At 46.4% G+C, this 27,924-nt stretch overlaps 1 protein-coding gene and 1 pseudogene across 2 annotated transcripts in view; one reads left to right on the forward strand and one right to left on the reverse strand.

Annotated features, from left to right (window-relative positions):
* The window catches only part of LOC149334468 (endothelin-converting enzyme 1-like), a 369,834-nt gene that overhangs the window by 131,020 nt on the left and 210,890 nt on the right, over window positions 1-27,924 (reverse strand). The gene's annotated exons all lie outside the window — the stretch shown is intronic.
* LOC149334471 (uncharacterized) lies at window positions 86-27,810 on the forward strand (annotated as a pseudogene).

The following is a 27,924-nucleotide window of genomic DNA, read 5'->3' on the forward strand; positions in this document are numbered from 1 at the left end:
TAGAAGACGACGAAGCGGGCAGTGGCATGGGCAGGAGCGCTCGTGCTAGGCTGGCAGAAATTAAATCATATCATCGCCATCGGTCATGCAGTCCTTTCTTCATCGCTTGCCGTCACGTAACAATATTATACAGAAACTGCTCGGCTGGGGCGTTCAGTCACTTGAGCACATTTGTATGTTGTGGAGGCTGACCTAATCTTCCTGAACGCAGTCACCAGACGCATTCTACTTGAAAAATTCCAGACAGCTGCTACCCCAGCCGAGCAAGTAAATATTCCACAAGGAAGTGAAGCATCTACGAGCTTGTTGTGCCAATCTTTTGATATTCCATGGGATGCATTTTTTCCCGGACTCATAAAAGCTTGTCAAGAGGGCAGGCGCCAACTGAAAAGCGATCTGAATGAAATGGTGAGGATAATAAGTGACAGGGTGCTCACCTGCTACCAGAAGCCCGGGCGCAAAGAGCTGCGAGCCATTGCGAGTGAAATTGTCAGCAAATTTCCAAGAACTTTTGAGGACACCCTGAATGGTACCGTCATAGCAACAGGACTGGAAACTCTTCTATGGAATCTGGAGAATTGCATTAATAACAAAAGAAGGCGCCGTTCTCAGAGTACAAAGCGGTGTGTCTCAGAAGATGAAGAGTTGACCACAAAAAAGCCGCAACTGCAAAAGGACTCTTATGCCTGCGTAGCCTGGCAGCCTGACCTTCCTTTGACGGAAACGACTAAAACTCAAGAGAAAAAAAATAGAAGAGCTGCAAGCCTAATTCAGGCTGGCTTCACCAAACAGTTCTCGGGTCGCCCAGCTAATGGACGATACATATCCATCACAGAGGAAGATGATCAATGGCAGGAGAAGTGCGCTGATTGTGAAAAGGAAAACTGGCCTTTCCGCTTCAAAGAAACATACTTGTTTTCACATGTCAGTGTATTGCTACGGTTCAATGCCTCACAAACATTTGATGATCATGTGAAGACTGTTGGGCAACAGGTTTTTAGGTATGCTCACAGTTTAATAAAGAAGCAAACCGTGAGGGCATGCCTAGAGGAGATTGAAAAAGCCAGAACTGAAAAGAAATCAATGACTGTAGAGTATGCAGCCACTACCCTCCTCCTACTTGTCATCTTCGATGAAGACCGGGAGCTATTCTGCAGTGTAGTCGAGGTAAGCATTGCAGTCTAAGAAATGGATTAAATCCGGAGCTGTCCGCTATGGCATCCCTCATAGCTCAAGTGTTAGTTTCGCGTTTTCAGCCCCACATGCAATACTATATTGCAATATCTATTTTCTACATTACTGTTATCTAAATGTAGCATCATCTAATACGATTAGATAACCCAACATTATCTAAAGCAGGTACAACTAAAAATGTAGTGGTAATGGCCTTACAGACTAGCCTGTCAATGACGTGGTTAATCCCCTGTGACATTTGAGGGGGCTGGCAGGTGCAAGGTTATTCACAACCGGTCTGCCGGATTAACTGAAGTGCTAGGACAGTCCCTTGACAGTACTTAATGGGGGGCTTCTTTTGCTCTTGAAAGGCATTTACACTTTGTTCTTGAGCTGCATTTGACAAAAATAATGCATTGTTTAGTTTAGTTTTTTGGGGTTTAACGTCCCAAAGCGACTGAGGCTATGAGAGACACCGTAGTGAAGGGCTCCGGAAATTTCGACCACCTGGGGTTCTTTAACGTGCACTGACATCGCACAACACACGGGCCTCTAGAATTTCTCCTCCAAAGAAATTCCAGCCGCCGCGGCCGGGATCGAACCCGCGTCTTTCGGGGCAGCAGCCGAGCGCCGTAACCACTGAGCCATCACGGCGGGGTAAATGCATTGTTTATGTATTGTGCACAATCCAACACATGTAAATGCCTGTGTGGACTTTTAGGGCTTTAATATGTGGTTGACACTTAATTGTTTACAATCGAAAGCATTTCACCACGCATTGTTGGGAAAATTAAGAGTGAGCGCAGAAATGCCTTATTTATACTTATGCTTTGCTACATGCTTATTTGTAACTGGTTTAAAGTTGCAGCTTTCACATGGTGCTACTTTAGTAGACAATTTTGATACGCATTTAACTCTCTCCTACACCAGGAATCTGCCAGTGATGATGACATCGGGGACGTGCCATGTTCTCCTTTCATCATTGCAAAACGTATAATTCTCTGTGGTGCCGCACTCGACCGAGTATTCCTGATTTAAAACTTGTTTTGTGCAGGACGCAGTTTCCTTACTGCGAAGAACTTCACTGTATCCATCGAGACCCTGCCAGTGATGCACGCAACCAACCCGTGCCAGGATTTCAAGCTGATGTTTCTGGCACACTGCGCTTTCAATGTTGTGTACCCCAAGGAAACAAGCCTCTGCTTAGAGTTCACACAGCGGTAAGTACTTATCTCACTTGTTAACTGAGTTGTGATAATCCAGAACCAAAACCAAAAATGTTTTGGTTTAGCACTTCTCGCATACGCACTGCTGATCATAGTTATAGGTATATACCACTTTATCCTAGCACATTTTTATGAGTTAGTTAGTTATATTGATTTTTATGGCGCAAAAGCAACTGAGGCTATGCTGCGCCAAACACAAGGTTAGAGTTTTTGTTAATGGTGAAGCTTTTTAAAAATACTTAGAGTTTGTTTAAAACGTTGGCTTCCTTGAGAAACCTAAAAATACATGAAATGTCAACCAGTGCTCGATCACCTAAGAGTAGCATGGGGTGTAATGGGATGCTTTCCCTGTAAAATGTTGTGAAATATTTCTTTCTTAGTTCTTCTAATTTTATGCATGAAATTAAAATGTGGTTCACTGTGAGTTCAGCACCACACAATTCACAGAGAGGTTTGTTTTGTTTGGCTAGCAGAAAGTTGTGCGTGAGGTGGGTGTGTCCAATGCGGAGCCGACATAAAATAACTTCGGTAAAACGTTCTTGATGCCTACATGATTGCCATTCCCCTAAAATTGGTTTCACAGAATGTAATTTGTTGTTTACGTGATCTTGCCATGCGGCCTGCCACTTATTTCTGAGTTTACTGTTGATAAACTTTAAGCAATCCCTATGCGGTATGCTCACTTGTTTTATTTGGCCATTCCGGGCTTGTGCAGCGCATACATCTGCTTTTTCATTACCTACGATTCCAACATGGCTAGGAACCCAGCAGAATTTAATGTTATGTTTTTGTTTTGTGATTTTAACAATGTTATGTATGATGTTACCTATTATGGGTTCAGCAGCATTTCTGGAGTGCAGTGCTTTGAGCATACTCAGGGAATCGGTGTAAATGATGCTATTTTTGATATTCTCTCTTACTATTTTTTCCACAGCTACAAAGATGGCATAACACTCAGCAGTAAAAACCGATGCGAATTCTGGTAGTCGGATTATCTGTTTGTTTTTTCCTTGGATTACTGCACTTCCAACGTGACTTTCTGTTTTTGAGCCATCGGTATAAAATTCAATGTAAGTGTCATACTTTTCTTGTAGTGCAAAGAATTCCTGTAATATGTACTCATTTGGCGTTTGCTTTTTATCTAAATGTGTCATTGTGAGGTCACATACTGAAGGCAGGCTGTACCATGGTGGTAAATATTCATTTCTTTGTGCAATATTCCGTAGGGCATCTAGTACTGTTATTTCTTCACATTTATCTTCAAAGCGCAGCAGTAATGGTCGGATAGAATGTGGTTTGTTGATGAATAATCTTTTAGATGGGCACTTGGTGACAACTGGATGGCAGAGATGTTTCGGAAGAGAACGGATTTTTAAGACATATGAGCATGTAAGGGCGATTCTTCGATCCTCAAGAGCGGCTTCATTAGTTTCAACGTAAAGGCTAACTACTGGTGATGTTCTGTATGCTCCAGATGATAGGCGCAGACCAAGATTATGAATGGGGTCTAATCTTTTTAAGTAGGATGCTCTTGCCGAACCATATACTATGCACCCGTAGTCCAGTTTGGAGCGCACCAGAGAGCGATATATTTGTAAAAGGCTTGCTCTATCGGACCCCCACCGCTTCCGTGAGAGAACTTTTAAGATATTGAGGGCTTGAGAAGCTTTCTTTTTAAGGTTGTTAATATGTGGTAGAAATGTGAGTTTCTTGTCGAAAGTTACGCCTAAAAATTTGTGTTCTAGTTTAATTGGTAGCACAGTGTGATTCAGGTATAGATTAGGATCGACCTGTAGGCCTCGTCGCAATGAAAAAAGAACAGCTACTGTTTTTTGAGGAGAAAATTTAAACCCATTTATGTCTGCCCAAGCACCTAGTTTATTTAGTGTGATTTGTATTTGTCTCTCACAGGTTGATATGCTAGAGGACGTGCATGCTATTTGTAGGTCATCTACATAGACTGAATACATTATGGACTTGGGTATTACTTTAGCTAAGGAATTCATTTTTACTATGAAGAGTGTCGTGCTTAGAATGCACCCCTGGGGTACACCGTTCTCTTGGGTGAAAGTCATGGAGAGAGTTGCTCCTAGGCGGACTCGGAATGTGCGGTTAGCCAGGAAGTCGTTCAAGCAGTTCAACATCCTGCCGCGGATACCTAGCTCTGCTAGGTCACGGAGGATGCCGAACTTCCACGTAGTATCGTAGGCCTTCTCCAAGTCGAAGAAGACCCCAATACAGTGCTGCTTGTGGATGAACGCCTCCCGGATGGTGTTTTCTAGACGGACAAGGTGATCTGTAGTCGAGCATGCTTTTTTGAACCCACATTGGTGTGTATCTAATAGTTGCCGAGATTCAAGTATGAAGGTCAATCTAATGTTTATTACACTTTCGAAAGATTTAGCAAGGCAGCTGGTGAGGGCTATTGGTCTGTAACTGCTAGGACTTGTTGGTGGTTTTCCGGGTTTGAGAAAAGGTATTATGACTGCTTTTTTCCACTCGTCAGGTATATTTCCAGTTATCCAGATTTTATTAAAGAATTTTAACAGCGCCTCTACAGCAGCCTCGGAGAGATGTGCAAGCATAGCGTAATGCACGTTGTCTGGTCCCGGTGCTGTCTTTTTGCCAGAAGATAGTACCTTATTTAATTCTTGTAGTGTGAGAGGCTGGTTATAATCCTCATGAACACCTGCTCCAGATGGAAATTTTTGTATTTCAGCTATTGCTTTGTGTTTCTGAAATGTGTTTGTGTAGTTGGATGAGCTTGAGATCTCAGCAAAATGCTCGCCCAGTATGTTGGCCTGTTCTTCTAAAGATGTTTGTGTCCCGGGTGCCGTCAAGAGAGGAAGTGTGAAAGGGGTATGGTCACCAGTAAATTTACGAACTTTTTCCCACATTTTCTTTGATGTTATTGAACTATTTATTGAGGAGACATATTTCTGCCAAGAGGTTTGCTCTGAATTTCTTCGCACATACCGCGCTCTGGCTTTTGCCTTCTTAAAGGTGAGTAGGTTCTCTGCAGTGGGATATCGACGCAGAGCGCTCCAGGCTTTCTTTTGTTGTTTTTTTGCTAATGTGCATTCTTTTGTCCACCACACTTTGTGTTTCTTTTGTGCGAGTCCTGTTGTTTGTGGTATAGCGAGTGTTGCGGCCGATATTATGCATTCAGTAGACTTCTCATTAATTTCATCTGTGCTTAGGTCGTCACAAAATTCCTTTTCCAGAGTGGCACTTTTTGTAAAAAGTGACCAGTCGGCGAGCTGAATTTTCCAGCGCCGTGGCCTTGTGGGGATGATTGGAGTGGACGATGAGAGCCTGATGACGGTAGGTAAGTGATCGCTGCCCATGGGGTCATTTAAAACATCCCATTTAAAATCGTTAAAAAGTAATGGTGATGCGAAAGCTAAATCGAGAGAGCTCATTTTGGCTGAGCTTGGACAGCAATATGTGGCTTTTCCCGTATTTAAAAGACAGACATTATTCGAAAGTATAAAATCTTCGATTGTTTGGCCTCTAGAGTCACAGCGTTCGCTTCCCCAAAACGGAGAGTGAGCGTTAAAATCGCCAACTACCAGAAATGGCTCCGGCAGTTCATCGATCAGGCCTTCTAGATCTTGGCATGTTAATGTGATGTGTGGGGGACGATATACAGAACATATTGTTATGGTTTTGTAGCTGATGACGCTAACCGCAACCGCCTCAAGTTTTGTTTTCAGTTTGATTTCTTGAGCCGGGACGCCGCTTTGGATGATGATTGCGACGCCTCCCGAGAGTCTATTTGCATGTTCGCGATCACGCCTAAAAGTTGTATAATGTTTTAAGATATTTGAAAGTTGTGGACCAAGATTGGTCTCCTGGAGACATAGGGCTAGAGGCATCACTGACCCTAGAATATGAGTTATATCACTGTAGTTCCTCAACATTCCTCTACAGTTCCATTGTATTATGAAAGCCATCTTAGTTTTGTGTTTGTACTGATTGAAAAGCTAGATCAAGTTGTTTATGGCCCCGTGACTCGGGGCCTGTCTTTTTTTGACCGATCCAGGGAGCTCCGCCGACCATCCGACGTGGACGGCGAGGGGCTGCCCGGGGTCGTGTCCATCGCCTCTGCAGAGGCACTGGACGACCGTGCAGGAGGCACATTGATTTTTGAGTTAGACCTCGACCTGTGGGAAGAGGTCTTTGGGCCCGCCGACCCGGGGGTCTGCGTCCCCTCCTTTGGGGTAGGCGGAGTAGCGTGAGCTACTCCACCAGACGGCGCGGATGGCCCCGCCACAGGCTCACTACGTGTGGCCTGGACAGGTGCCGAAGCCTGGTGTGGTGCGCCGCGCCCACGCACCACATCGGCGAAGTTTGTTTTTGCAGTGAAGGTGAATTTGTTTGTTTGAGAGTATTGCCTTCTTGCTTCTGTGAAAGAAATGTTTTGCGTAGTCTTGAGAGTAATGATTTCTTTCTCTTTTTTCCAGGACGGACAAGCCCTGGAGTAGGCAGCATGGTCGCCATCACAGTTTGCACACCGTAGGTTAGCAACACATTCTTCGGATTGGTGGTCCTTCGAAGAGCATTTTGCGCAAGTTTTGCGGCCGCGACAACTCTGGGAGCCGTGGCCAAATCTCTGGCAGTTGAAACATCTGCGTGGGTTGGGAATATACGGTCTTACATTTATTTTCAGGTAGCCTACTTCAATGGATTCGGGTAATGTGCTCATGTTGAATGTCAAGATCAGGTGTTTGGTGTCCACTTCTTTGCCATCCTTCCGGATCTTGATCCGGTGGACATCTATAACTTCTTGGTCAGTAAGTCCTTCGAGCATTTCCTTTTCAGAAAGGTGGACAAAATCTATTTCAGAAATGACGCCTCGTACAGTATTCAGAGACCGATGTGGGGTCACAGAGACAGGGATGTCCCCAATGGATACAATTGTTGCGACTTTTGAGTGTTGTATGCTGTCGCGCAGTTCAAGAAGTAAGTCGCCACTGGCCATTTCTGACACCTTGTAGCCAAGGCCTAAGGCATCCGTCAAGCGTTTTGAGACTTGGAATGGGGATATTATCCTTGCTTGTGTTTCTTCTGCTTTACTGTGAATGACATGAAATTTTGGAAAGGATACTTTTCTTTTCTGGAAAAAGTCATCTGCTTCGGTCCGCCCTCTCTTGAGAGAGCGATCAAGTTTTGAAAGGGGGGGAGCCATAAAAAAATGTAGTTTTTCGGTCATGGTGCCAGACACCCACCATGGAGTCCAACAAGGGGACGCGACAGGTACTTGAAAGAAAGTCCTGCCCACGCCAGCTGTACACCTTAACTATAACCTAATATGACTCAACTCAGGGTAGTTGGCCACACACGGTTAACCCTCGCCGCCAGGAAAAAGGAAAAAACAAAGAAGAGAGGAGGATACAGGAAAGTTGTAAGAAAGAGATAGTAAAGTGAAAGATAGAGGGGAGGATAGGAAAAGGCGACTGCCGATTTCCCCCGGTCGGGTCAGGCCGGAGGTGCCGTCTACAGGAAGCTGGAAAAAGCTACGTTTTTCAATGATGATATTCTGCTGGCTCAGGATTCTAAATGCTGGCACCGCAGCGGCGACGCTGCTCCACCGAGCCGCTGGTGCGGCGGCGCTGCTCAGGGAAATTCTGGAATAGTATTGCAAGCAGCAAATATTTTTCCCGTGGAGTAGTCGGCCAGGTAGCGTACGGACTGGAAACCGGCACTACTAAGCAGATTTCTGCGCTGGCGTGTCGTTTGTTGCCGTCTTTTACGTGCGCTATCATCTATGATAATTTTAGGCACAGGAATGTGGATTTATTGATTTGACTAAATGGTGTAGTAACTGGATAGGCGAGCTGCAGACTGAAGGTTGTCCCGACGAAGCGCGTGTTTTCGATCACCTCCTTGCGCTGAGCTTGCTCTAGTTCCCATTAAACACATTTCATGCACAGGATTGTAAGCACGACCGCTACCGATTTCAGTTGCTCTTTCCGCACGCATGTCGTAGGAATCAGGGGGGTGGGGGGTAAAGGGTTTACCGTAGTGTCTTTCTGCTTTTACTATCTACCTTAATCATAAGAGAATATGCGCGATTTTAATACATTAATTCACACTTAGCCAAACGCCTACGCAACGCTGTCACACGCGTCGAGAGCTACCGAATAATATGAACGCGACTTCGGACTTCAGAATTCGTGAAAGCTGGATTCGCTGCTAATATCTATTCAAGCTTTGATAATTTGAGCAAAAGTACGTTTTTATGCACCAGGTTCCATAAACCATGAAAAATTTTGTTTTCTGTTGGCGCTGCGACTCAGTTAAGCTCAGAGCGGTACAGAAGAACTTGCTTTGGGGCTAGTTGGTTCATGATTGAAGTTCAGAATGGCGCAAAAGACACACACACAGGAAAAAAGGGGATGACGCGCTCTTTCCTGTGGCGCTCTTTGTGTCATCCCCTTTTTTCCTGTGTGTGTGTCTTTTGCGCCATTCTGAACTTCAATGAGAGCGGTAATTTGTTGATAAAATGGCGCACTACGCATGCGAAAAGAAAGCCCTGTTTGTGGGTGATACTTTATGGCCGAAGGATTAAGAGTGCATGGGAATTGGACCTGAATGCTGGCCGCATACCTAATACTTGATATAGAACAAAAAGTTTTTTTTTGCAGTGGAGCACCAAGACGGTAGCGATATAAGCACGAGCGCGTTCTAAGCGTCAGCACAATTTACGTGAATATGAAACTAAATGTCATTAAAACGCATCGATGTGCTCCCTTTGATAACGTGAATACTTCTTGCAACACAGCCACGCTGCGGAAGTATGCTCCACAATGTTTTTTTAGCGCCCGAAGCGCGCCTATTTGCAGGGGGAAAATGGCCGCGCACAGGAGCGGCTCTGGATTCTGGTCTATAGGCCTAGCGACGACCACGGCAGCCAGGAAGCAGCAGATGGATGGATGGACGGATGGATGAATGGATGGATGGATATGAGCGCCCCCTTGAAACGGGGTGGTGGCAATTGCCACCATGCTCAGCTTTTCTTTTTTTTTTTTAATGTGTTCTGAATTCGCATTAAGATTCGCCATCTTGTTTACCAACGGATTCCTACACTTCTAAGCTTATGTCACATCTCTGCTTTTCAGGCACCAATCCTCCAATCGCTTTTTGCTAACTTCCACTGCATATTTATTTACATGATAATTTTTATCTTTAAACCCTAGGGCCTCCGGAAGAGTGACTGTGCCTGCATCGACATCCGGATGGATACCATCACATTTGAGTATGAGGTGTTCAATTGTTTCCACAGATCTACCACACACTGCACATGTGTCAACATCTTCGTTCAATTTCTTTTTGTAGCTGCGCGTTCTAAGACATCCTGACCTAGCTTCAAAAAGTAGGGCACTGCCTCTTGAGTTATCATAGAAAAATTCTTTCCTGATCTGCCTTTTCCAGTATCGATGTAGTTCTGCACTGTGTTTCTTTTCCATTGAATTAATCCAATTTTTAACTTCCGCATTTTTAACCTGTCGTTTAATGCTCTTTCTTTCTCCGACCTCAGGTCCGGCATACTTATTTGTTAGATTTCTAGTTCTTTTCCGCCACTGTGAGTCAACGCTCTTTATGTATAAATATTTAAATACCTTGGCTGCCCACCTGTTATCGTCCAATTTCCTCAGGCGTTCTTCATATAGTATTTTACTCTTAGCTTCCCGTGCTTCGAGCGATGCTCAGCCCGTATCCCCTTGTACTGCCTCGTTTGTGGTTTTGCCGTGGGCACCTAGTGCTAATCTTCCAACAGCTCTCTGATTTACGCCTGATCTCGACTGAACTTCGGCCCTTAAGCACAGAACCGCATTGCAGAAAGTAAGCCCCGGCACCATTATTCCTTTCCAAATACCTGTTAGTACTTCATGTTTATGTACCCCCATAATGCCCTATGTTTCATTATCCCGGCGTCTCTTCGTCCTTTTGCCCTAATAGACTGTTCATGCTTTTCCGTGTATATCTGCCCTTCATTTAGCCATATCCCGAGGTATTTGTATTCGGCCACTTTGGGTATTTTATGGCCTTGTATTGTAAGCACCTGATCAGTTTCATCGTTTAAAATCATCACACCTGATTTAGTTGCGCTCAAACTGAATACTAGAGCGTCTCCTTCGTCTCCACAACAATTAACCAAAGTTTGTAATTCTTCCTGGCTATCTTCAAATACATAACAGTGGTGCTACTTGAGCGTCCAAGAAAAAAAAGAATTATCGTATATCCCACGCCTAGTGCAAACACAATGCTCATTCGGAGATCCGTTTTGGCTCGAACACCTCGTATATTGCCATATGAAATAAAACTGTCATCTGCTCTCTGCTCCTCGCTTTTCGGGGCGCAAGGCGCGTGCATCTCCCGACGGAGAGTAAAAAAATGAGCAGGCTTTGTGTTTTTTCTCCCTGCCCGCGCACCCGCGCATCGCTGCCGCCGCCGACGCTCGCCAGCGCCATCTCTTGGTCGTAGCAAGCAAGCCGCGGGTGACGTAAGGCGAGCTCGCGCTGTGACTGGCTCGCTCTTCGTGGGGCGGGCTCCGTCGCCGCCGCTCGACGGAAACGTAGAGCAGGACCCGGGGGCACCGGCCGCCCGATTTGGGGGGGGGGGGGGGGGGAAATGGTCTAAAACCAGCCCCCTCCGTCGGCTGCCGGCGCGACACTGTACATAGTCTCATAAGGCAACCATTCATGCTTATTCCTCTTTTCAAATGATCGCCACTAATATTTTTCTTTTAGGGCAAAAATCTGGTTGCATTTAGGAAGACTTTTGGGCAGTATAATGAGGCAAGCAAAGGCATTTTCGGTGAACAGAAATGACATCTTGGGCACCTCGGTGGCTTCTGTGGGGTTTGGTTGTTTGTTTCCCCGACTGCCCAGCCTCTTTCAAGAATGGGACACCGGTGGCTTCGGCCAGTGGTTCAAAAAGACACCGTGGCCAGTGCAGTACACATCTCTTCAACGGCAAGGAGGCCGTCACAATGATGTTGTTGTGTTGTGTTGGTTTAATGGCGCCTAAGCAGCTAAGGCTATCATGCGCCAAGCTCAAGGTATAGGATATTTCTTTTATGCAGATTTGTGCTGTTATGTGAAAAACTGGTGTAGAGGGTATAAAGTTTCTTGTACCGAGCAATAAGAAAGAGAAGAAATTTTAGAACTATCTACAAGTAAAAGCTTTTAAGGAGGCCCGATAACCTCATCAGCGGTCCTTGGCTATTCAAGGAAATTGAGGTTCCCAAGCCAATCAAATAAAGACCTCAGAATTCTTCTCGAGGATGAGAACAAGGCTGAAGTGTATTATATAAAAAGCGAAATGGTGGATTAAAATTTACAGTTTCTCAAGAAGACCTGCCTCTTTTAAAAAGCTAAAAACACAAGACGGGTTAACAATGGCATTTTCACCTAAGAGCAACGCGGGGTGTAAAGGAATGCATTCTTTATAAAACTTAATAAAGTGTTTCTTCCTTAGTTTTCCGAGGTATGAACATGAGAGTAAAATATGATTTATTGTGAGCTCGCCTCCACATCTTTCACAGAGTGGTTTGTCTTGTTTCGTTAGTAAGAAATTATGTGTAATGTGTGTGTGACCAATGCGGAGACGACAAAATTATTTCCATAAAGCGTTCCTGGTGCCTGCAGGTCTTCCATTCTCCCAAGACGGGCTTTACCAAGTGCAGCTTGTTGTTTACCTCGTTGTCACATGAAGCTTGCCATTTCCCTCTAAGTTTATTTTGAACCAGCCTCATGCAGTCCCTATGCGGTATGTTTACTTGTTTTATCTCACGATTGCGGGCAAGTGCGGCACATGCATCAGCTCTCTCGTTTCCGCTGATTCCCACGTGACTAGGAACCCAGCAGAACTTTATTGTACGTTCTTGTGTGTGAGCTTTTATCGCATTGAGTATTATGTTTCCTATTATGGGTTCGACTGCATTCTTGGGGTTTATTGCTGTAATTACGCTGAGGGAGTCAGTGTAGATAACACTGTTCTTTATGTTTTTCTTCATTATGTGATCTACAGCTACAGCAATGGCGAAGCATTCTGCTGTGAAAATTGAAGCGCACTGGGGCAGCCTGACTACTTTCTCCCATTTACCTTGTACTATCGAACTCCCTACATATAGTGCTGTTTTAGAACCATCCCTGTAGAAATCGGCATAATTATTGTATTTTTCTCGTACTGCACAAAACTCTTGCTGGATGTATTCCTGTGGGGTTTGTTTTTTGTGAATGTGTGTTAGTGCAAAATCGCATACATCAGGAAACGTGTACCAAGGTGGCAACGGATCAGGTCTCCGTGCAACATCGGGAAGTGCGTCTAGTATGTTTATTTCTTGGCATTTTTCCTCGAAGCGGAGCAGGAGTGGTGTGACAGCTTGAGGTTTATTGGTAAAGAGTATTCTGGATGGGCATTTAGTAACTATGGGGCAACACAAATGTTTGGGCAACGACCTTATTTTAAGTACATAAGCACAGGTAAGCATTGTTCTCCTTATGTTGAGGGGTGTCACATTTGCTTCTACATGAAGACTATTTACAGGGGATGTTCTGTACGCCCAAGTTCCGAGGCGCAAACCAAGGTTCTGTACTGGGTCTAGCTTTTTAAGGTACGATGGCCTCGCAGACCCGTATACTATACATCCATAGTCTAAGGACGAGCGCACTACAGACCGATAGATGTGCAATAGGCACATCCTATCAGAACCCCAGCGTTTTCGTGACAGCACTTTAAGTATATTCAGGGATTTGGTTGCTTTCTTGTTTAGGGTGTTTATGTGCGGTAGGAACGTGAGCTTTTTGTCGAAAGTTAGGCCTAAAAATTTGTGTTCTTGTTTTACTGGAAGTACGGCTCCATTTAAGCGGAGGGTGGGATCAATCTGCAGTCCTCTTTGGAGTGAGAAAAGAACGGCAACTGTTTTTTGCGGGGAAAACCTAAAACCATTTCTGTCAGCCCAGATTGCTAATTTGTTTATGGTAAGCTGTATTTGTCTCTCACAAGTTGATAAGCTAGATGATGTGCACGAAATCTGGAGGTCATCGACGTAGACTGAGTACATAATGGACTGAGGAATTATTTTGGATAAAGAATTCATCTTTACTATGAACAATGTAGTACTTAAAATGCATCGCTGAGGCGCACCATTTTCCTGGATGAAATTCTTCGAGGGTAGAACCGAGACGAACTTGGAATGAACGGTTCGACACAAAGTCGCTTAAACATTTTAGCATTCTCCCGCGGATGCCAAGCTCTGCCAAGTCACGAAGAATCCCGAACCTCCATGTTGTGTCATATGCCTTCTCCATATCGAAGAAGACAGCAAGGCAGTGTTGTCTGTGTATAAAAGCCTCTCGGACCGTGTTTTCCAGGCGGACGAGATGGTCAACTGTGGAGCATGCTTTTCTAAAACCACACTGGTGGACATCAAGAAGCTCACGAGATTCTAAAATAAACATCAACCTAATATTGAGAACACTTTCAAAAGATTTGGCTAGACAGCTTGTAAGAGTTATAGGCCTGTAACTGCCAGGGGAGGTTGGTGGTTTTCCTGATTTTAGGAATGGAACAATAATTGCTTTTTGCAAGCTGCTGGTATTTTTCCTTCCACCCATATTTGTTAAAAAATTGTAGGAGAACTTCTACAGAGGGTCCAGATAGATGAGACAGCATTTCATAATGAATTTCATCAGGACCTGGTGCAGTTTGTTTACCTATAGACAGTACTCTCTGAATTTCCTGAAGTGTAATCAAATTATTGTAGGGTTCCTTTGTGCTGCATGCCGTAGGGATCCTTTGTTTTTCGATTGTGTTTTTGTATGCTAAGAATGACTGTGTGTAGTGTGACGAACTAGAAACTGTTGAAAAATGTTGACCCATAATGTCTGCTTGTTCGTTAATGCTCGTCTGCACAGAGGGGTCTGTTAGAAGAGGAACTGTGAATGGGGAGTAGCTGCCATTTATTTTTCTAACCTGCTCCCACATTTTTTTTTTGATGTTATTGTGCTGTTTATGGAGGACACGTAACTTTGCCAAGAAGTTTTTTCAGCGTTACGACGTATATATCGGGCTTTAGCTTTTGCCTTTTTGAAACTTATGAGATCCTCGTGACTTGGATACCTTCGAAAGACGCCCAGGCTTTATTTTGATGGTTTTTCGCTATTCTACATTCTTATGTCCACCAAACCTTGCGGTTTTGGCGCACTACTCCTGTGGACTGGGGAATAGCTAGGCGTGCGGCATCGATGATACACTTCGTGAGATTTTCATTTAGTTCGTCTACGCTAAGTGTGTCTGCGAAAATGCTTTGTAAACAGGCTTTTTCGCTGAATAACGCCCAGTCAGCTAAATGGAGCTTCCATCGTCGTGGTTTAGATGGGAGGATGGCAGGTGAGGATGATAGGCTAATAAAAACTGGTAGGTGATCACTCCCATACGGGTTGTCTAAAACATCCCATTTAAAATCGTTAAAAACAGATGGCGAACTAAAAGACAAGTCTAAACAGCTCATTCTGCCAGACGTTGGGGAATAGTATGTGGCCTTCTCTGTATTTAAAAGACATATATTATTTGTGAGAATAAAATCTTCGATCATCTGACCCCTAGTGTCACAGCGTTCGCTGCCCCAAAAAGGGGAGTGAGCGTTAAAATCCCCGACTACTAGATATGGTTCTGGCAGTTCATTGATGAGTTCATGTAGGTCACGGACAGTTAATGTTATATGTGGAGGAAGATATACAGAACAGATAGTTATGGTTTTGTAGCTGGCAATGCTGACCGCAACTGCCTCCAGTTTTGTTTTGAGTCTGATCTCTTGAGCAGGGACGCCGCTCTGAAAGACAATCGCGACGCCTCCTGAGAGTTTATTTGCCTGCACGCGATCTCGTCTAAATGTGTTATAATGTTTCAGGATACACATGTGTTGTGGACCAAGATTTGTTTCTTGTAGACGTAAAGCTACAGGCAACATTGACGCTAAAATATCTGTTATATCATTGTAATTCTTCAACAGTCCTCTACAATTCCACTGAACTAGAAAAGCCATGTTTATGTTTGGGGTAGGAACGATAAAGGGTTTACTTATTTTCTGGGCCCGTTATGAGGGCCCTGTCCTTCTTCCGCTCAAGAGAGCTGTTCCGCCGCTGTAAAGCAGGCGGGCTGGGGGTTAGATCCATCACCTCGTCAGAGGTGCTGGAAGACCGCGGTGAAGCCGCGGGTGTGTGGGTTTCAGGCCTCCCCCGACGGGGGGAAGCCCTGCGGGATGCCGACCCATGGACCGGCGCTCCCTGCTTTGAAGATGGCAGGGCAGCCTTCGCTGTCCCTGCCTGGGGCGTGGATGGCCCTGCCCTTGGCTCGGCGAAAGTGGCCGCAGCAGGTGCCGGAGTGCTGTGTGGTGCTACGCCCCTGTGCACCACATCAGCGAAGTTGGATTTTGCTGTGAAAGAGAAAGTGTTCGTGAGTGCGAATCGCTTTCTTGCTTCTCGAAATGATATATTTTCCTTTGTCTTTATGATGATTATTTCCTTCTTCTTCTTCCTGGACGGACATGCCCTGGAGTACGCAGCATGGTCGCCTTCACAGTTAGCGCAGCGTAGAGCTTCGTCACATTCCTCAGAATGGTGGTCCTTTGACGCGCATTTCGCGCAAGTTTTGCGGCTGCGGCAACTCTGTGATCCGTGGCCAAACCGCTGACAATTGAAGCACCTTCGGGGGTTAGGGATGTAGTGCCTTACATTTACTTTAAGGTATCCAACGTCGATGCTTTCAGGCAATTTGCATCAGTTGAAAGTCAGGACCACGTGTTTGGTATCTACTTCTTTGTTGTCCTTGCGGATTTTGATTCGGTACACATCAATGGCGTTTTGGTCTGAAAGGCCTTCCAGCATTTCTTTCTCTGTGAGATGTAGAAAATCATTTTCTGAGATGACGCCACGGACAGTGTTAAGTGATCGGTGTGCAGTGATAGAGACAGGTGTGTCCCCAATAGACACTATGTTACAGAGTTTGGTGGTTTGGACATTGTCTCGGAGTTCCAGCAATAAATCGCCACTGGTCATTTTTGACACTTTGTAGCCGGGGCCCAAAGCTGTTTATCTTGAACTTGGCCTGTTTATCTTGAACTTCACTGTGGATGACATGAAATTTGGCAAATGTTGCTTTCTTTTTCGAAAAAAAGTTATCTGCTTCGTTCCACCCTCTTTTGAGAGAGCGATCAGGTTTTGAAAGGGGGGGAGCCATAAAAAATTCAGGTTCTTCGGTCATGGTGCCAGCCACCCACCATGGAGCCCAACAAGGGGACGGGACAGGAACTTGCAAGCAAGTCCTGCCCACGCCAGCTGTACACCTTAACTATAACCTAATATGACTCAACTCAGGGTAGTTGGTCACACATGGTTAACCCTAGCCGCCTATGAAAAGTGAAAAAACTAAGAAGAGAGGAGGAGACAGGAGAGTGGTGAGAAAGAGATAGGAAAGTGAAAGATGGAGAGGAGAACAGGAAAAGGCGACTGCCGATTTCCCCCGATCGGGTCAGGCCGGATGTGCCGTCTACAGGAAGCTGGGGCCAAAGTGGTGTGTTGCCTCCGCCGAGGGGCCTTAAGGGTCCAAACGCTCGGCATTGGCTCAACCACCAGGATCCCCTTTTCCCCGGACACGGCGATGCCACGCACGGCTAAGCGCGGGTGCTCGGGTCCGTGGTGGCGCACTGCTCACCATCATCCCCCTGCGGATGATCAGGTACCCGTGGTGTCGCAACTCACCATCGTCTGCATGAATCACACGCCCCTGCGGGGGTCACAATGATGTGTGGGTGCTTCCATCCTCGTGCTACAACCCCCTCCTCCAGCCAGACCTCAGAACGGTGTGCTGCTGTGCTGGTGCTTTCGTCTGTGGACTCCGCCGCACCAGATCTCGGAAGCAGGATTTTTCAACAGCGCCGAACTGGTCGTCATGACTGTTATACGGAGCAGCGGTGCGTGTTGCACTCACGAACTTCGTTATTGTCGACTTGCGACTGTGGGAGAGCTCTTCACAACTGTTGGCACAACAGCGAAGAACTTGTTCAGTTTATGTGGTGCCCTCCTAAAAGGGGGAGGAGTTGTTACGTTCTGGGCGAGCCGAGTTAGACGCGCGCCGGCGTTCTGGGCCAGCCGAGTGGGACGCGTGCCGGCGTTCTGGGCGAGCCGACTGGGACGCGTGCCGGCGTTCTGGGCGAGCTATATAAACGCCACGGCAGAGCGCTGCGCCGCTCTTTCCTGCCCGTCTGCCGAGTTGGAAAAATTGTTTCTCAGGAAAGGAGTAACTGTCGCACAAATCTCGGTGGACACCCGTCATAATTAAGGGGGCACTTTGGCTCTCTAAAGTGCTGCAAGGCGAAAGCGTTTCCTGGCGCACTGTTTGTTTGTATTTACTTTTTTATTTTCATATTCTTTTTATTTTTGCTCCTATCTTGTTTTTATTGTTTTTTATTTTTATTTTCATACCCTCTTTTCTTTTGCTTTTATTTTTGCTTATTTTGTTATTTTTATTTTCCTTTCCCTCACTTTATTCCTTTTATTTTATTTATGAACCCTATGCATTCACTAGATGCGCCTTTATTCATGCTGGAACCTTGAGCCTTCGTGGCGGAGTGGTAGCGCCTCCTCTTCAAATGCCAAAGGCCCTGGTTCGATTCCCACCCTCGGCGCAGTTTCTTTCTAAGCAGTGACGCCGAAAGGCGGACAAATCTGCCGATGCGTCTGTCGACACGGCTGCCGACGCGTCTGTCGACATTCCTGCCGACGCGTCTGCTAACGACAGTATGAGGCATTAAAGGCGTTCGCCTTAATAAAGGCATTCCAGACGACTTTCGGTGTCGCCGCTTGCTCGTCGTTCGTCGAATCGCCAGAAACGTAACAAGGGGCCGTCAGTGTCGAGAAAACATGCCTCACACGCACACCGCCATGTCGGCGCTGCGAAACGGCAGTCGCCAACTTTTGTGTGCTGCGTAGACAATGAATTAACCATTCGTTGCTTCTGCACATAATGCCGGCTTGAGTGAGACGTTCATTGCAGCACGTTGCTGCTAGGATCGATGATGTCCAGTCTCTTATGTCACGACAAGCGCGCACAAAGGAGCGGGCACCAAGCTGGCGGCTGCGGGGAGGTCGACACGTCACGCATCGCCATGTTGACTCGGCTGAGCTAGGCTTGCTAAGCCTCTCGCGGACTGCCGTTGAAGGCGATGAAACATCAAGCGTTCAGCGAGCACCCTCGAGGCTTTAAGGCAGTCTGTGCAGCACATTGCTGCGCAAGGCGGCGGCGATCCGGTGTCTTGTATGATGACAAACGTGCGTGAAGTAGCAAGAGCAGAGTCGAGAAGCGAGCAGGCAGGCGGCGGGCAGACACTGAGGAGTGTCTAAAGGGCCTGAAGGAGTATTGAAGCCGACGTACTCCTGTTCGGAAAAGTAGTAAAATCATGTGAATGATTTATTTTACTCCTTGATTTCGTAACGGCAGTAAAAAAGGAGGATTTCATTTTTACTACTTACAGCCGGTCGCGCAGTTTTCGGTAAGGAGTTTAAAAGCGGAAGGTAGCCGTTTATACTCCTACTTATGCTAATTTCTGTTTACACAGCAGAAGAGAAATAAACTCCCTTTTTATTCTCACCCGAAAACATATGCATTGCTTTTTTAGTTGAATGGAACTGTAGAAGACTGCTGAGAAATTGTAGCGACATAACACGTTTTAGGGTCACTGTTGCCCGTAGCTTCATGTCCTCAAGAAAGCAATCTTGGTCCACAACACGTGCATATCCTGAAACGTTATAAAACTTTTAGACGCGACCGTGAGCAGGCAACGTCGAAGCAGCGTCCCTGCTCCAGAAATTAAACTGAAAACAAAGCTTGAGGCGGTTGCGATGAGCATTGTCAGTTACAAAACAATAACACTCTCTTCTGTATATCTTCCTTCACACTTAACGTTAACAGTCCGTGATCTACAAGAACTTATCGATGAATTTCCAGAGCCATATCTGGTAGTTGGCGATTCTAGCGCTCACTCCCTTTTTGGGGAAGCGAGCGCTGACTCTCGGGGTCAAATAATCGAATTTTATCCTCACAATTAATGTATGTCCTTTAAATACAGAAAGAGCCACATGCTTCTCTCCTACCACGGGGAAAATTACCTGTTTAGAACTGTCGTTTAGTTCACCTTCTGTTTTTAGCGATTTTAAATGGGATGTCATTGACATATGGCAGCGATCACCTAGAGCTTCCGTTTTGGCAGTGGTAACTGAGGCAAAGGAGCAGTCGCTGTTACTGAAGTGGCATGTTCCTGCTCGTCATCATCAGATGACAGCTCAACCACAACGGGTGTCCTAGGCCGCATTGGCATTATCTGAGCGATGATCAAGCAGGCGGAGTCATCCGACTCACTCGCTGCCACGTCAACCATCGTGTTGTGGTCAAGGCCACAAGGGCCTGGCTGACTTGAGTCTCGCACCAGAGAGCCCAATTGTTAAGCTACGGCGCCAGTAGCTTCTTTCCCCCTCTCGCCGATTACTACCGTGTCCGGCTGAAGTCGGGAGGGATCGAGAATGGCGACAGCGCGTCGCGCGCTCTCCAAGGCCGCGGGAAACGGGGAGCAGACCGCGAACAGCCTTGTCAGGGCTGCCGAGGGTCGGCGACCGTATCACATTGAAGAGAGATGAGCTGTCAAGTGGGGGTGGGGGACAATAAGGTCGGCGAATTCTGAAACCACCGACTGTCTACCTAAGCAGTGGACTTACTGGCGCCTCTAGAGTCGGGCTCCGGCGAGCACTGGGCTCCGCCCACTTGTATGTACAGTGCCATCGCGGCAGTATTGGTTGAAATTGGGCGAGAGCAGATTTGATAAAGCTCCGCCCAATTATCGAAGGTGTTAAGGTAGGTAGGTAGGAAAGACTTTTATTGCTCTAGAAAGACGTGCTAGTAGCAGACGAGAAAGAAGAGGTCCATCTTCCTTCTTCTCACAGGGTCGGTGCCCGTGCCATTATGTCATAGGCTACAACAACAACAACTATTCCAGGGCTCCGCTGAGCTTCGCTGCTCGTTGGGCGTGCTGGATCAGACCTTGTTGACAACACAGATCGCCGCTGGAGAGCCGGCCCTCCCATTGTTATGCACTCGGTTCTTTACGTAAGTTGTTTGGTTTATGGTTTATGGGGTTTAACGTCCCAAAGCGACTAAGACTATGAGAGACGCCGTAGTGGAGGGCTCCGGAAATTTCGACCACCTGGGGTTCTTTAACGTGCACTGACATCGCACAGTACACGGACCTCTAGAATTTCTCCTCCAAAGAAATTCAACCGCCGCGGCCCGGATCGAACCCGCGTCTTTCGGGTCAGCAGCCGAGCACCATAACCACTGTGCCACCGCGGCTTTTCGTAAGTTGTCGTTCTTACTGCATTCCCACGTGATGTGGTACAACGATGGTTTGCTGCCACACCACGGGCAAGTGTCCCGATATTGCGTCGGGTAAATATTGCAAAGGATATGCAGGTTTGGGAATGTTCCTGTCTGCAATCTTCGCAAATACACTGCCTCTAGTTGATTTAGATTGCGATAAGGCGGCGGATAGCGGATCCGTACCCCCTTATAGTAGTTGAGAATGACTGAGCACGTAGGGCCGACTCGGTCGGGTAGATCGTCCGATTGGGAGGAAGCTCGGCTCGTATACCCTCGAGCTACCTCGACAGCGCGTTGGTTCCCCGCTTTGTCGGTGTGTCCTGGCACCCAGTAAATGCAATGTGTGACTTTTGGTGCGGTCGCGCTCTGGAGGGCGATTACGAGTTTTTGTCTCAATTTTGAGACTCTGACGTCAAAATGACGACACCGCGAGTCGTTGACCGCGGAATCAACCAATTAGCAGCGAGGTTGTGGTGTATAATAGTAGGGTTCCACCCAGGAAGCATTTAGTTGCGCAATAAGGGACCGTATGCTAAAGTTTTGCTGTAAACACGCCGTTAATAATTTGAAGGATGTTTTATTTCGCTAACAAACTATGTTTCAAACTCAACGACATGAAGCAAAAGAACTGAGGCTAAAAAACAGCGCAAACGGGGACGAAGCAGAGAGAGGGACACGACGCTGACTAACAACCAAGTTTTATTGCACATTCACCGGTTAAATACCTCTCGTTCGTGCAAAAAAGGAAGGAAAAAGAAGAAAGAAAAAAAAAGAGAAAGAGGGAAGGCGACGAAAAACCACGTTGCATGAGATTATGCATTCATACATAGATAGTTAATTTCGCTGTCGCGAAGTGAAATGGAAGGGATGCTGACGCACTCTTCACCATTTTGCCGAATGTTGATGGCTTCTTCAATTTCTCTCGTCCGTTGGTCTGGGTAGGTAGATATGATTGTGGTGTTGCCAAGTTGGGGAGCACATTCATGCTCTGGCATAGCCGGCGTCACCCCTTTCCGCAATTTACACGGCGGCTCGCAAGCGCGAGTTGTGGCGCGAGCTTGCAGACCGCCTAAACGAGATGGGTCCGGCCGTTAAGACTGTGCCCCTCTGGCGCCACACTTGTCAGGTGTGGGCAGCCGCTGTAAGGAGGAGGAGGCAGAATTTTTGGCCGCGGGAAGGTGAGCGTGTCAACATCGGTCTGTCGAATGGTCATTGAACATGCCTCTCCACATCCTTCGCAGGGGCACTGGAGGCGGCAGGCTGCCGGGGATGTCAGGCCGGGATTTAAAGCTGCGGTCGCCGGTGAGCGCGCAAGGCGTGGCGCCGCCCATGTTCACAACCTCCCAGGTATGTGATAAGCCGCGGTGGCGTTACAGACAATTTCGTGTTTGCTGATAATGAAGGGCTCTTGTGTGAACCTCAGAGCCATGTACTGTGAGAAATGCGTCACAGAATGAACTTCGAGACACTCGTGCATGAACGTGCGGCGCTGTGCATCTTGCAGTACCAGCCCCGCGTCTGTCGGGGAGTTGGCTGGAACGAGCGGCCTGCAGCAGGCAGAGGCGCGCTCACCAGCTGGTAGGTGAATTTTTAACCATTTGATATGAATGCCTAAACTGCTGGAGGTAGCAAATGCAACCTCAAGTTACGTACCTTGTATTTTCTTGCCCTTTTGCTAGTGCTGTTTTTTTTTGTCTTGTGACTCAGTACTGAGTAACCGTGCACTTTACCCCAATACAATACACAGTGTGCTGAAACTGTCCACTAAGCAATGGTTGTATCGGGCATGCGCTGTCTACCTTATCGTGTCAGCGCATTGTCTTATCAGTGCTACCGCAAACTGTACGCTTGGCACTGCTACTGCCCCGCCCCCCTCCATCGCCTATAAAAGGGCGTGCTAATAAACCCTTCCTGTTCTTGTTCCTGCCACCGTGTAGTTGCCTCAATCCTTAATGCGACACACATCACGATACATGGTGTCAGAAGTGGGATTCTGCGACAGCTATGGAACTTCTAAAGGCCCCGCCACCTTTGCAACTGACCGGCAACCTCTCTGAAAATTGGAAACGTTTCAAGCAGAAATTCGACCTGTTCCTGCAGGCGACCGCAACGAAGGAGCAACCTCGCAGCGATTCTGCAAAAGCCGCACTCCTGCTGAGCATAGCCGGTGATGAAGCGCTCGACGTGTTCAACACGTTCAAGTTCGAGGCAGCCGAAAGCAAGGACGATTACGCAACGGTGGTTGGAAAATTCGAGTCCTACTGTGCCGAGGTGAGCAACGAAGTTCACGAACGTTATGTGTTTCGCTCAAGGAAGCAGGCAGATGGCGAACCTTTCGAGAAGTTTGTCCGGGACCTCAAAAAGCAAGCTGCGCAATGCAATTTCGGAGATCAGCGTGATTCGCTGATCAAAGATCAGATCGTGTTTGGCACGAATAGCTCAAAGCTGCGCGAGAAAATGCTTCGAGAGAAGTCTTTAACGTTGCTGAAAGCTGAAGAATTGCCATGTGTAGCACTTTTTTTCCCCCTCCTGCAAGCCGCAGAGGCCATGTGTATCGATCTGCTTTATTTTTGCCGTTTGTAAGACACAGAGGCCATGTGCATCAATGAGATTTTTTTGCCTCCTGCATGATGCACACGGTGTGTGTATTACACTCTATTTTTTCGTACTTTTTGAACTTCTCTATGGTACACAAACGGTGCAATTGCATTAATTAGTTCGTGTGTTAATGCGAGAGCCCTACTAGTGCCATTACAAGAAAAGTTGGTGCCATGTGTGTGTACTCACCGAAGGCACAGAAAATCACAGTGATGGCAAGATAGATAAATTCGTGGACGACATCCAGTGGTCACATGACGCACACAGCAAGCCGAGCACTGTCCTTCCAGACAGTCATATACATGACATTTGTCTTATGTACCCCCCATGCTGGCTGACCTCAATGTGGCTCCAGTTTTTCCGGCTACATTTGTGCCCAAATTGTGATGAAACGTTGGTTGCAAGCTACTGCTCCGTTTTGTTTGTTTGTTTCACCTCCATCGAAACACGACCGCCATGGCTGGTAATTAACCTGCTCCAGTCAGTAGCCGAGCGCTCCAACCACTGAGGTGCCGCGACAGGGCTTCCCATGTAGTGTCCACTGTGTGCAGTCTGACGTGGCATAATTTTTGTGTTCTTCACAGTGGTGGCACATTTTGCTGTTGAGTAATAACCTGTGCTCACCACCTGTTTACAGGAGGAATTCCGGGGCCTGAAATGGAAACAGCTGGAGATAAGAGTTCAGGGAAAATACCTAAGTAAGGGTTAAGTGGAGAGTCATGGGAGAGGCCTCTGTCCAGCAATGGATGGAGTCAGGCTGATGGTGATGCATATGAATGAGAATTTTGTCATGTTACAATCATTCTCAGCACTGCAACTGGCAATATGCACGATCCAGTCAGTTATGCGCCATTCTTGGTGGGACTGCTAGTTTGCCATTGAGTGCAACTTCATTATACGTCATATTGATATTCCTGCATTTTGCGCCTGCTAAACGTTTCCTAGTCACGTCAGATCTATTACACACTGTCTCATGCAGTACTTACTGAGCATTGCACTACATGTGTACCATGGTTTAATACATGTGCTGAAGTGGGTTTCCTATATATATGTCCAAATGACACAGAAGCTCTGATAATATACAGGCTGCTAGTTTTTTTATTGCACTAGATGAGATATGTTATTTCTGTTCATGTTATAGCAAGCACTGTGTTTCGCTGTTATCTGTTCAAATAGGAACATTTGTGTGCAATGTTGTTCCAAAAAATAAAAGGAGCATGCTGAAAGGGCACCTAAAATGATTTCGATCGGCATAATGTAGTCAGGGTTCGATTTTAGGACCATTACTGTTCCTTCTCTATACAAACGATATTGTAATGATACCGCAGACACCTAACATTATCTTATACGCAGATGACACAAATATATTTTTCAGTGGTCCTGATCTTGTGGAAGTAATGGATACGGCAAATGAGTGGCTTTGTATTCTGTCGACATGGTTATCCTCAAACAAACTAGCGCTTAATGTAGAAAAACCAAATTATATAATATTCCGAGCAAGGAATAAGTTAATTCACAATTATATAAAGTTAACATTTCAGGGCCATAAAATTAATAGAGCGGATGTACATAAGTTTCTAGGCGTGTACTTCCATGAACATCTGAGCTGGACACATCACGTATCAAAACTGTGGATAAACGTTTCAAAAACGCTTGGCCTCCTCAATAGTTTAAGGTTTATTTTGCCAGCTTGGTTTTAAACAAACTCTATTACGCAATGATTTTCTCCCGCCTATACTACTGCATGCTAGTTTGGGGCAGCACTGGTAAGGGTAACTTACAAAAACTGTACGGCCTGCAAAAGAAGTGTATTAGATTTATAGCAAATAAATCGCGATATGAACATGCATTCCCTTTGTTTTTAAAATATAAATTACCCATTACTTATGTGTTCCAACAGTCTGGCAAACTACCTGTATTTATAAATAAAATCACACCGACAAAATTTCGTTACGAGATATAGAAGACCAGACTGTGGTCATATGTTAAGAGAGGAAAAATACGTGAAACAACGCGCTAGAACAACCTACGGTGAGGAGTCAATAGATTATCAGCTACCGTTATTACTAAACACGTTTCCAGAACTGCATTCCATCGCAAATGATTCTAAAACACGCTATTCTTTTAAAAAACAAGTGAAAGAAGCACTACTGCTAAAGGTTGCAGATTATTATCAAATGTCGCGATAATATTTTCATTTTATCGTGACCTCAAAAGAAAAACCTGAAATAAACAAAAAAGGCAACCAATATGAACTGGCTCATATCGAATGTTAACTCAGAACCAGGACTGGCCTTCAATCGTTGTTGTTGGCGAGTTATACCCTGATAACGTTTTCAACCTGCTGTTACCTGAGACGTCACCAAAGAATGTCTGAAACTGTTTTGTGCTGTTAGCTTTTCCTTGTCGATACTCTGTTTTTGCTTTTATTACTTATGTATATTTCTTTCTTTTGTTTTGAGTGTCTTGTTGGCTTTTTCTTGTCGATGCTCTGTTTTTGCTTTTATTACTTATGTTTATTTCTTTTTGTTTTGAATTGAAAAAGACTGCGCTTGAATGTGATGTGACTTCTCTAATGTACAAGGTCTCCTTCAGCAAATACTGGCACTGTTCGCCGCATAGCGTGCCTGAAGGTCACGAGGCCCCGTCAAGCGCCATATGGACGCCTTTTGCCTCGTGAATCTCAGCAGATATAAAAACAAAAAAATTCCCCAAGTATATGTACCCCGATTCTGCTGAAATAAATTTCATTTCATTTCATACAGATCTGTAGAGGAGGTGTTTGTGGGTATCCAGAGTGAAATTCGAAAGCTGCGGGTAGACCCTGTCATTGAAAAATTTTTAAAAATCACTGCTTGCAGTAGCTTGCAACCTATTAGGGCAACACACCTCTCCGCACATCCCCTACCCTTATGACGTTGGGCAGACGAGGCACGCTTCAAAGCTGGCTGTTCTGCCCACTGACGTCACTGGGGCAGGGGACGCACGATGTGTATCGCCCTAGTGGGTTGCAAGCTACTGCAAGTAGTGATTTAAAAAAAAAAGTTTTAAATTACAGGGTCCGTCCACAGTTTTTGAATTTCACTCGGAATAGCCACAAAGACCACATGTTAGATCTGTTCAACTAGAATACGCTTATCAAAATCATTACAAGGTTCCTTGAATGCATGTCATTCAAAGAAGTTGGTTGAGTGGGACTTTCTCATTTCGACAAACATTTAATTCTCCACTTGAGCACAATGTCGCGAATCGGGTGGACACGTCCCCGACTGGTGAAAGGGAACACTTTCGCGGGCAGGTTCGAAGAAAGGAACAAAGAAATCAAACAAACCAAAACGAAGCCGTGTTTATATTTTAAAGGAAAGGGAGCCAATAGAAGAAGCGAAAACACTAAGGAGAAACACACTAGGCACGCGTTAAACACAACAGATAAAAAGGATAGAGTTCACCAGCTACAAAGTGTCCCAGGTGGTGCGGGAATGCCTTGCAGGTAGCACAGACGCGGGTTGGCGAGTTGCGATGCGTCGCTGGCGTAGCGTTCAGGGAGGCGGTGGTAGAGAGCCAGGAGATGAGGAACAGAGGGGGCACGGGAGACGCTGACAAACTCCTGTCAGTCGCGCCCAAGAAATGGGCAGCTACAGTAGGAAAACTAGCCAGGTCCTGCCGACGGCGTTCTGCAAACACCGTAGGCTTGTGCAGCCTATCCAAGGAAGCCTTGGCTGCTGCCTCTTCCTACCTCGAAATGGATGCAGTAGGTCTGCGTCATTGATTCAGGGAGGTCCACGGCAGCACAGACCCGAAGTCTGACGGCTGCCACCTCCACGCTTGAATGAGGCTTAATGGTCTTGCGTCGGTGATTCAGGGAGGTCCACGGCAGCACAGATCCGAAGTCTGACGGCTGCCACCTCCACGCTTGAATGACGCTTAATGCTCTTGCGTCGGTGATCCAAGGGAAGTCATTGGCAGCTCGAACCCAACGTCCGACAGCTGCCACTGCCACGCTTGAATGAGGCTTAATGGTCTTGAGTCAATGATTCAAGGGAAGCGCCACCGGCAGCTCGGATCCAACGTCCGACAGCTGCCACTTCCACGCTTGAACGACTAGACTTGTGGTGCGGTGTCTTCCTTTACACGGGGAGGGTGTGTGGGTAGCGGAGGAGTGCGGACGTGCGTCGCATGGGCTCCGCAGATTTCAACCCCCACGGACTACCTCGACCCACTGGGCCACCAACTTTTTCTTGGATCTGAAAGAACCCACAAGCTGGATCACCCGGACACCGGTTTCAAGACGGTAGGACCATTTTTGGCTATTTTACCGGACTTTGAAGCCCCGCGTGGCTCGGGCGACTTTTTGGCGGGAAACGCTCGCCGCTGAGCCTACTTAGGCTTAGCACGAATACGGGCGTTCGCGGGCAGCCAGGCCCGCTGAGCGACCGCGATGCAGCCTGGAACTGCCTCCCGCACCGCAGAATACCCAGATTTTGAGCCA

Source organism: Amblyomma mixtum, chromosome 8, assembly GCF_055824585.1.
Source record: "Amblyomma mixtum isolate Tamu chromosome 8, ASM5582458v1, whole genome shotgun sequence".
Taxonomy (NCBI): Eukaryota; Metazoa; Arthropoda; class Arachnida; order Ixodida; family Ixodidae; genus Amblyomma; species Amblyomma mixtum.